The sequence below is a fragment of the Psammomys obesus genome, unplaced genomic scaffold (assembly GCF_907164565.1).
Source record: "Psammomys obesus unplaced genomic scaffold, mPsaObe1.curated_primary_1811, whole genome shotgun sequence".
In the NCBI taxonomy this organism is placed as follows: domain Eukaryota; kingdom Metazoa; phylum Chordata; class Mammalia; order Rodentia; family Muridae; genus Psammomys; species Psammomys obesus.
The window spans coordinates 21,862,840-21,871,497 of NW_026593286.1; the positions used below are offsets into that span (position 1 = coordinate 21,862,840).

General features: G+C 40.8%; 1 pseudogene; it reads left to right on the forward strand.

The window, feature by feature from the left end:
* The first annotated feature begins 226 nt into the window (after window positions 1-226).
* LOC129683991 (40S ribosomal protein S18-like) lies at window positions 227-684 on the forward strand (annotated as a pseudogene).
* Window positions 685-8,658: the final 7,974 nt, after the last annotated feature.

The window sequence follows — 8,658 nt, forward strand, 5'->3', positions numbered from 1 at the left end:
TTTAACCCTCTCCATCCTAAATCACCAAGTCATTATCATCTAATCTCTGCAACCAAGCTCCCGGTAAGATCGCCCCCTCTGTCTATCAATAAGCGTTGACCCGATTATCCTGTACATCCTCCATTTCAAAGCTGTTTTTCTTTACGGCCATGCCAGGGTCTTTAAAATCTTTACATGTGTTCTCTCTCCCACAGGAGGTGTACACGCTGCCGCTAATGCTGCCACCATGTCTGTAGTAATTCTTGAGAAGTTCCAACACGAGTACTCAACACCAGCATCAATGGGCAACGGAAAACAGCCTGTGCCATCACTGCCCGTTAAGGGTGTGGGACAAAGACATGCTCGTGCGGTGTTGAGAAAAGCAGACATTGACCTCACCAAGAGGGCTGGAGAGCTCACAGAGGGCGAGGTGGAGCGTCTGATCACTATCACGCAGAATCCACGGCAGTACAAGATCCCAGACTGGCTCTTGAACAGACAGAAGGACGTGACGGGTGGGAAGCACAGCCAGGTTCCGGCCAATAGCCTAGACAACAAGCTTCGTGTGGACCTGGAGTGACTGAAGAAGATTAGAGCCCATAGCGGTCTGTGCCACTTTTGGGACCTTTGTTGTCCGAGGTCAGCACAGCAAGACCACTCACTGGCCGCTGGGGCTGTACTGTGGGTGCGTCCAAGAAGAAATGAGTCTCTGGGCCTTTGCTGTTAGTAAATAGTTTATATACCTGTGGGGGAGAGAAACCTTTACATGTCGGCTCATAGTGTTGCCTCCGTTTGTAGTAAGGTGGCTGACTTGGCAGAAGTCTACCTGACTTGTAACAGAAACTTTGCAATTTGAATAAATGTTAGCATAGTCCCGAAAAGGACTTAACATCCACACCTATGAGAACCTTAACGCTTCTTAGCTTACAATACATCCCATATCTAGTTCACCAGGGAGTACTATCAACTCACTATCAACAAACTGGTTCCTAAATAGAACCACATTTAATTGTTTTCGTGCTACATTCTTGGGCCAAGCCTTGTTGTCTTCTTGGATGACCCTTTCTTAGCATTTTCAAAATGTCCTCCTTTCCTATCTGACCCTGCCTGCTTCGGTCTGCCCTTTATGCAACCAGAATACTTTTATTCTCCCAAGACGTAAATTTATTTTTACTTCATGGGTTCTGACGTTTCCCTCAGAATTGTATTGTTGGATGATGCTTTTTTGAAGTTTTTGAAGTTACATTGTTTATTAAGAATGCAAAGAAACAGGGAGGCAATATTTAGATTGAATTTCTCCTTTAACCAAATACTGTTTGTTTGTTTGTTTGTTTATTATGTGCATTGGTGTTTTGCTTGTAAGTTTGTTTGTGTGGGTGTGTCAGATCTTGACATTACAGACAACTGTGAGCTGCCACGTGGGTGCTGGAAATTGAAGCAGAGCCCTTTGGAAGAGCTCTTAACTGCTGAGCCATCTCCCCAGCCCCCAAATACTGTTTTCTATCCAGGAAATATTATGTCCTTTCTACACCAGAACACAACTTGTCTGCTTCTATTTTCAAAATGAAAAGTGTATTTTAAAAACCTTTTCCTACTTGCAAGAAGGTTTGAAGATCTGGAAGTTTATAAGCAAATGGCTTTGGGCTGGAAATTTAATTTAGATTTTTGGATATGTGAGTTTTGGAAAATATTATTGTATTTCTGAAATAATTTTTGTGGTTTGTTTTATTTTTTATTTTTTGAGAAATATGTGCCATTCATTTCTACCACACCTACGGCTTCTCCTAGGGTGCTGTCATTCTTGGCCTTTTCAACTGTCAAGAGAAAAACAGGGAAAGAAGAGAGAAAGAAAAGGAGTCAGGAGGGAAAAAAAAAGTATAAAACGTGACAAATACCCTCAGCGGCAAACAAAGAGAAGAGTTAATACTCCATTAGCTGTAATAGCGCCTCTCCTCACCACTGTTACCAATAAAATAAGAGCAGCAAGTACAGCAACTTATGGAATTCTTTCTGTTTCCCCAATATCTCCTTTAGCATCCGTATCAGAGAACAGCACCTAACAGGAGGTCATGTGATTTGCCCCAGTCCCTGGGGGACTAGGTGTCATGACCAAATCTTGAACCCAAGATGCTCTCAGCTCCGCCACCACTCCTGTACAACATCCCCCACGCCCTGTCATTAAATAATGAACTACAGTGCAACAATACCCTTCAAAGATGAGTTAAGAAACTGTAAATACTTGAGGCTTTGGTTCTTGTTTCCTCCATTGACAAATAGATTGTGCTTCGCAGTTTTAAATCACGACGACTCCATTAGCATCCAGGTTTTTTTGCTTTGAGAGGGTTTGGATTTTTGCCACAAAATGCCCTTTAAAGTGAAAGTTACAGCCTAGGAGCAACAGTAGGGTGAAACGGATCTATTAGCATGGAGCTTTCAGTCTCAAGTGGTGGAGGAAGCGTAGTACTTACTGCTGACTGCACACGAATTCTGAATGATTTTAAACACCAACAAAGCACCGATTTTCCATATTTAGATATGTTCACAAATAGTCTCTCCACTTTTGTCCGCTTACTTTGCAAGCAGGCAATAGCACTTTCCTACAAACCACAACCGGAAGATGCTTCTTCTCTATCCCCTCATTTACTATCCAATTCAGATATACTGGAACTTGCGGTAGACAGTCTGTCCTTTGGATTGAAGCTCATAGAATCTCTGCATTCTTGCGCCTTTAGGAACCCTGGCTATAAATGTCAGAAACTCCGTGGAGCTTAAGCACAAAGTGAGTTTACTGATCTGTGTGTACGCAAATGTTCAGGACACTGGCACCCAGGAATGTCTGGAGGATGGAGATGATCCAGGCATATAATCAGAAAGCTACCTCAAGTCAGCAATCAACTTTGTTTTCTCTGTGTTCTTTAGGTCCCTGGCAGGCAGTGTTTAAGTGGGCCAAGAAGGTCTTTAGCATGTATTTAGCTTAGTTACATCATAACATCAAATGTCAGCCCCTTCAGCTGACGTCCCTGGATATCTGCTGTTGGTACCTTTTGTGTCAGTGTCCACCCCTAAGTCAGTGTAACTGAATGCCGTGAAAGGCCACTCAGGGATGTCACGTCAACAAAGCAGGTATGTTTCATTCTGCTCTTGTTTTGAAGCTACGACTTAAACAAGCCTCACTTTCAAAGTCCTTTTAGAGCTGAGGATTCCACTCAGTTTCACCTGAATCCCATGCTGGGTATCAATGTTAGTTTTAATTGTTATCTTGACATAACCTGGAATGGCCTGAACAAAGGGCCTCCTCAGTGAGGAATTCTTTACCTCAGGTTGGCCTGGGGACAAGCCCAGGTGTGAAGCTTGTGTTAAGTGCCTTAATTGATGGGGGAAGACTTACTGTACATGTGGGAAGCACCTATGATCCAGCCTTGATAAAAGAACATGGAAGAAGGAAAGCTCCCCTCTTTTGATGGGTCCATCTTGTCTCTTGCTGGTAAATTCCTGTATCCTGTAGTTGCTGATTCCTTCGCTGATGTTAGAACTAGGCTCTTTGGGCTGAAGATCAGTGCCTCTCCAGGAGTCTCCAGGCTGTGGGTTCCGGATTGAGACTACTGAATTGCTTGCCATCTGGACTGTGTGGTTACTGTGTTCTTGGCCTCACCAATGTGAGACAGCCATTGTCAAGCTGCTCCAACCTTTCTGTGCAAAGGGATCTAATCAATCCTCTTATAATATATATTCATTTTTGTCAGTTCTGTTTCTAGAGAATTTGGACCAGTAGGTAAAGTAGAAGGGATGATTCCTGTTTTACCAAATAAAACAAGACTAATACAGAAGGACTTTTGTTTAAAGCAACAGACAGAGAAATATGATAATATCACCAACCTTTCTTTTATCAATGTAATGCCAGGTTACTTTTGATCAAGTTTTTCAATGCTTGATAATTTTCTGGTACTAGCATAGCTGGCAAGCCTCGTTTCTCTTGGCTATAATTGGTTACAGTATTTAAATCACCATAGAAAATGGAGATAAAATGGGCTTTGCAGCAGGGATTAAGCTGTCTAGGGAAAATGTAGGGAGCATAAAACATATTAAGTCCAACTTTACATATCTTGTATTCTATTCCCAGTTAATAGTGAGTGGTGTGTCAAAGGGCCTGATGTCTCTTTGAGTTGACTTGTACTTTGATGAAACCAACATTTTATGGCTTCATATATGTCAACAGGGAATTCGAACAATTAGCAACTGTGCTTTCTATGGCAAACATCAGCTACTATGTTTCTGGTAAAATAGTGAAAAGTAGGAGGTGAGAATAAATGATTGTAAAGCATAAAATCAGAAGGATAGCACACATTAAGTCAAAATAGTAGGACACAAAGAATAATTTTAGCTTTCATAGTATACACAGCCAAGAAACATTATCAATGAAAATCAAATCAAAATTGTACAGAAGAAAAGTCTTCAATGCTCGGAATAAGGGAGGAAATAAAAGTGACTGTTGCTTATCTTCACTAGCCAGGAATAAGAGCATTCAACATGTATGGCTATTGGGAGTATTACGTAAGATGACACTGCCTCACGCCAGGCTCACATAAAGTCCTCAATAATTATTAGATAATGTACTGCATGTCGATGTCCACTTATGCTGATTTATGTGAAATAAACTTGAGAAAACTTCTCATGACAACACCTAGGACCTTGCAGTGCAAACTTCACCTGAAGGTCTTGCTCTTCAGTTACACATTTACCAGTATCAGTGTTTCGCCCATCAGGTTGGTGATGCTGGTGCGGATAGAGTATTGAGGGCATTCTGTGTCTGAGGGGATACCGAAGATAATTTTTTCTCTTCTTTAACCACAGAGTCCTGGGAGGTGGCGGAAGCAAGGGGAGGCTGTGTGCAGGCTCTGGTCTTCGATGCTACAGTACAGCAGCTCTGCCCAGATCGCTGTCAGATGCCAGAAGTCAGTTTGCCAACTCCTGCAGTGCTTCAACACTTCACAGAGCTGCAGCACGTGACTAGAGAAATATCTGCATTTGTGGAAAATGAACTCTTAACGTCCACTCTTTCAGCAGCTCTTCCCCCAAATCAAGCCATCAGTAGTCTTGTAGTTGGACTCATCTGTTCAAGATGCATTTTCTAATAGTCCTGACTGAGGGTTTCTCTGTTTTTATTTTTTGTTTTCTTTGTATTTTTGTTTGTTTGTTTGGTTTTCTGAGTCCTAGACTTGCTTTGTAGAACAGCTTGGCTTTGAACTCACAGAGATTCACCTGCCTCTGCCTCCCTGAGTGCTGGTGGGATTAAAGGCATGGGCCACCACACCCAGATTCTCTCTGTTTAAACAAGAAAAGTTGGCATCTAAGGAAGTTTAACTTTCCCTACCTATTTCCTACCCTTTGCATCTCACCAGACCTATTGATTGCCCCTCACAAAAATGCTAGGTCCTCTCTGAGTGCCTTATTCTTCCTAAGAGCCAGGTGCATGCCATTTTTAGCATCAACAGGTAGGACCCTGGCAGTAGTGTTTTCATCACTTCCCTTTGCCTCCTCAGTCCTGGCCGGACTCTCCTCTGCAGTGCAACCCAAGAACTTCAGCAAAAGTAAATCTGGAATTTCACTTTCTTGGTCACACTTTTTAGGGGCTACTCCAAATGAAATCCTACAATCCTTTTAGCTGACGTCAATGATCTAGTGACGTCACCACTAAGCCAACCTCAGTTCTTAGGTTCTCTCTATGCTCTGAATTTCCATCCCCTTCCCCTTTTGTGAGGACCCTCTTTTCTTATATTTCTACAAAATGCAAATGCATTTCTATAGAATTCTTACATTCTTTTTTTTTAAAGATTCAGCAGAAATGCTCTTTTGTGTGTGTGTGTGTGCACGTGCGCAAGCACTCATGTCTGTGACTGTATAAAATCTTCCTAGATTTTGAAGGTTTTTAATCACTTTACTTACTTAATTGTGCTCTGGTTCAATATTTTTGGAGTGTCTAATAGGTACCGGACTCTCAAATGTCCCCTCTGTTTTTGCTCCCAAAGAAGCTTCCTATTCAATTATAGTACTGTCCTTATTGTGCTGTGATTTGTTTCTTTGGTATCTTCTTCTAAAAAGCACTTGAATTCTCCAAAGGGCAAGACCTATCTATGTCTTTTAATCTAACCCCCAAGATGTACATGGGCTGATTAAAACTCAATAAATAACTGCTGAGAAAAGGGGCTGGGAAGGAAAAGAAACAGGAGGCAACTGTGCTGGGCTGTGGAAACGCAGATCCCCATTGGGAGTCACCTGCACTGATGTGGCCAAGAACCAGCTTCTGCTCTCCAGTCCTGCCCCCTTCCAGAGGGGCACTAGGTTACCCTGTTCCACCCCTTCCCATATTTCCCCTCCAGCCTCTGCACCAAATACCTCTTTCCTCCGTTTGACTGACACTGCTCACGTAGCACTCAGAAGAATAACTGTTGCTAACTGCAAAAAAATCCTCATTACTTAGGAGAAAACTGGAGTGAAATAAAATCACCAAATATCAAGTAGCTCTTCACAGGTCTAAAAAAAAACTTTACAGATCAATTTTTTTCCTCCCTTTTACGGGAAAGAAAATAAGAGTGAAGCCAATTTATTCACTACATATCCTGACTGAAGCCCCTCCCTCAACTCCTCCCAGCCCTACCCTCCCTTCCTCTGAAATAAATCTTTTAAAACTTATTAGATAATAAATAATAAAACCAAATGATAAATTATTTTGGAAAAATGAGCCAAAATATATTATACATATTTTAATTTATATGTATATATATATATATATGTATATATATATATATTTAAAAACAATGAAAAATAAGGGGCTTGGAATTTAACTCACTGGTAGAGCACTTGCCTAGCATGTACAAGCAGCTGGGTTCAATCTCTAGGGCAAGTCGAAGTATTTTTTAAGTCTACAAATGGGTGTTTTGGCTGGGCAGTGGTGGCACACACATTTGACCGTAGCACTTGGGAGGCAGGGGCCAGCAGATCTCTGAATTCCTAGGCCAACCTGGTCTACAGAGTGTGTTCCAGGACAGCCAGGACTACACAGAGAAACATAAACAAACAAAGAAGACAACAAGAAAAAAAAAGTGTTTTGATGGTCCCCTCAAAATTTAAATTAAAATACAGTTTTATATACAGCACATTAGAAAGTTCAAAATGTATTAGCTGCTGTACATAAGTATTTACATAAAGCAGTACCTCTACATATTTACAATAACAATGTATGTGGTTACAAACATTTAGGGAAGTGATATGACAACATATTAAAAGTTTGAATTTGTATTCTTTTTCACCTAGTAACCCCAACTTTAGTGTGGATTTTTTGTTGTTGCTTTGTTTTGTTCCCTATTATGGCTGAGTTGCTTGTAGTCGAGGCTGATTTAGAACTCACTGTGTAGACCAGGTTAGCCTGGAACTCATGGGTGAGTGATGAACCTCTGCTTCCTAAGAGCTGGAATTACAAGGACCAGAAGGGTTCGTCGTTGGTGTGCCTGTGTGCCTGTGCCTAACGAGGCTGGGAGAGATCCTAAGTTCTTCAGCTGGGGTGCTACGTGAGTGAAGGAACTGAACTGAGGTCCTGTCCAAGAGCAGGATATGCTATGAACAACCTCTGAGTCATTTCTCCCACCCAAGAGCAATTAAAAAAAAAGTATCCTTATTTGGTTTAATTTATTACTATAGCCAGGTGTTGAATTTGTATTGGGACTCCACCGAATTAACAATTTAAAGTAGAAATGTTTAAGATGCTATGATCTGGGTAATTTAATTGGAATAAAGCTTAGTTTGGGGATGATGTTAAATGAATGTAGTATAATCCTCTAAAATCCTTAACAATGGTGGTCCAAGGAGCCCCAGATCAATAGCCACACCTTCACCATCTGTAATGAAGACCATGGGGACACTTGTTTCCTGAATGAAGAGGGAAGAAAGAGTATTGGAACTAATTTCTCCAGGAAGTGGAAGATCATCCAATCAGGAGGCGCTTTGTTGTTACTTTTCCACAAGGCTTGTTGGCCTCTCTTCGTTAAATGCCGACAGCCCAGGATTCCAGACACTTTACATAAGTGTCCTAGTTTTCTGAAATTTCCAGATATTCCAGGAAAGATGGGTAAGTGGGGGGTGTATACAGTCACCTGGCCTGAAACCTAGTTTTATTTGACATAACACCCAGAGAGTACTGTTTACCCAATTTAGTATGTCCCAATTTTTCTCCATATGCACTATAGTACAAACTGTAGAAAAGTTGTCCTTAGTTTTACTTTCAACATTCCTGGTATTTGGTCCCAGTTTATAATATCAAGAAAACATCAATGGAAATTGAATCCATAGTAAAACATTCATAGCAGTCACAATTAGTTGATTCTGCAGTTGTAGTCAACCACTGGGACAATTCTTTAAGTCTCTTCCTGTAGTTAAGATCAAGTATTTGTTAACATTTTGAAATACATAGTGGATAATTTACTGCTGCTTAAAAAATAAAAACCCTCTTATTACAGTTAAGACATCATTAATTTTTGAGCTTGTGTGAGATTGTTATGTTATCTATAATTTTAATTTCAGGAGAACAAAAGAATAGCACAAATTATTGTTAGAAGAGAATGCAGACTGTGATAAGATAAAAGAAAGAAAGAAAGAAAGAAAGAAAGAAAGAAAGAAAGAAAGAAA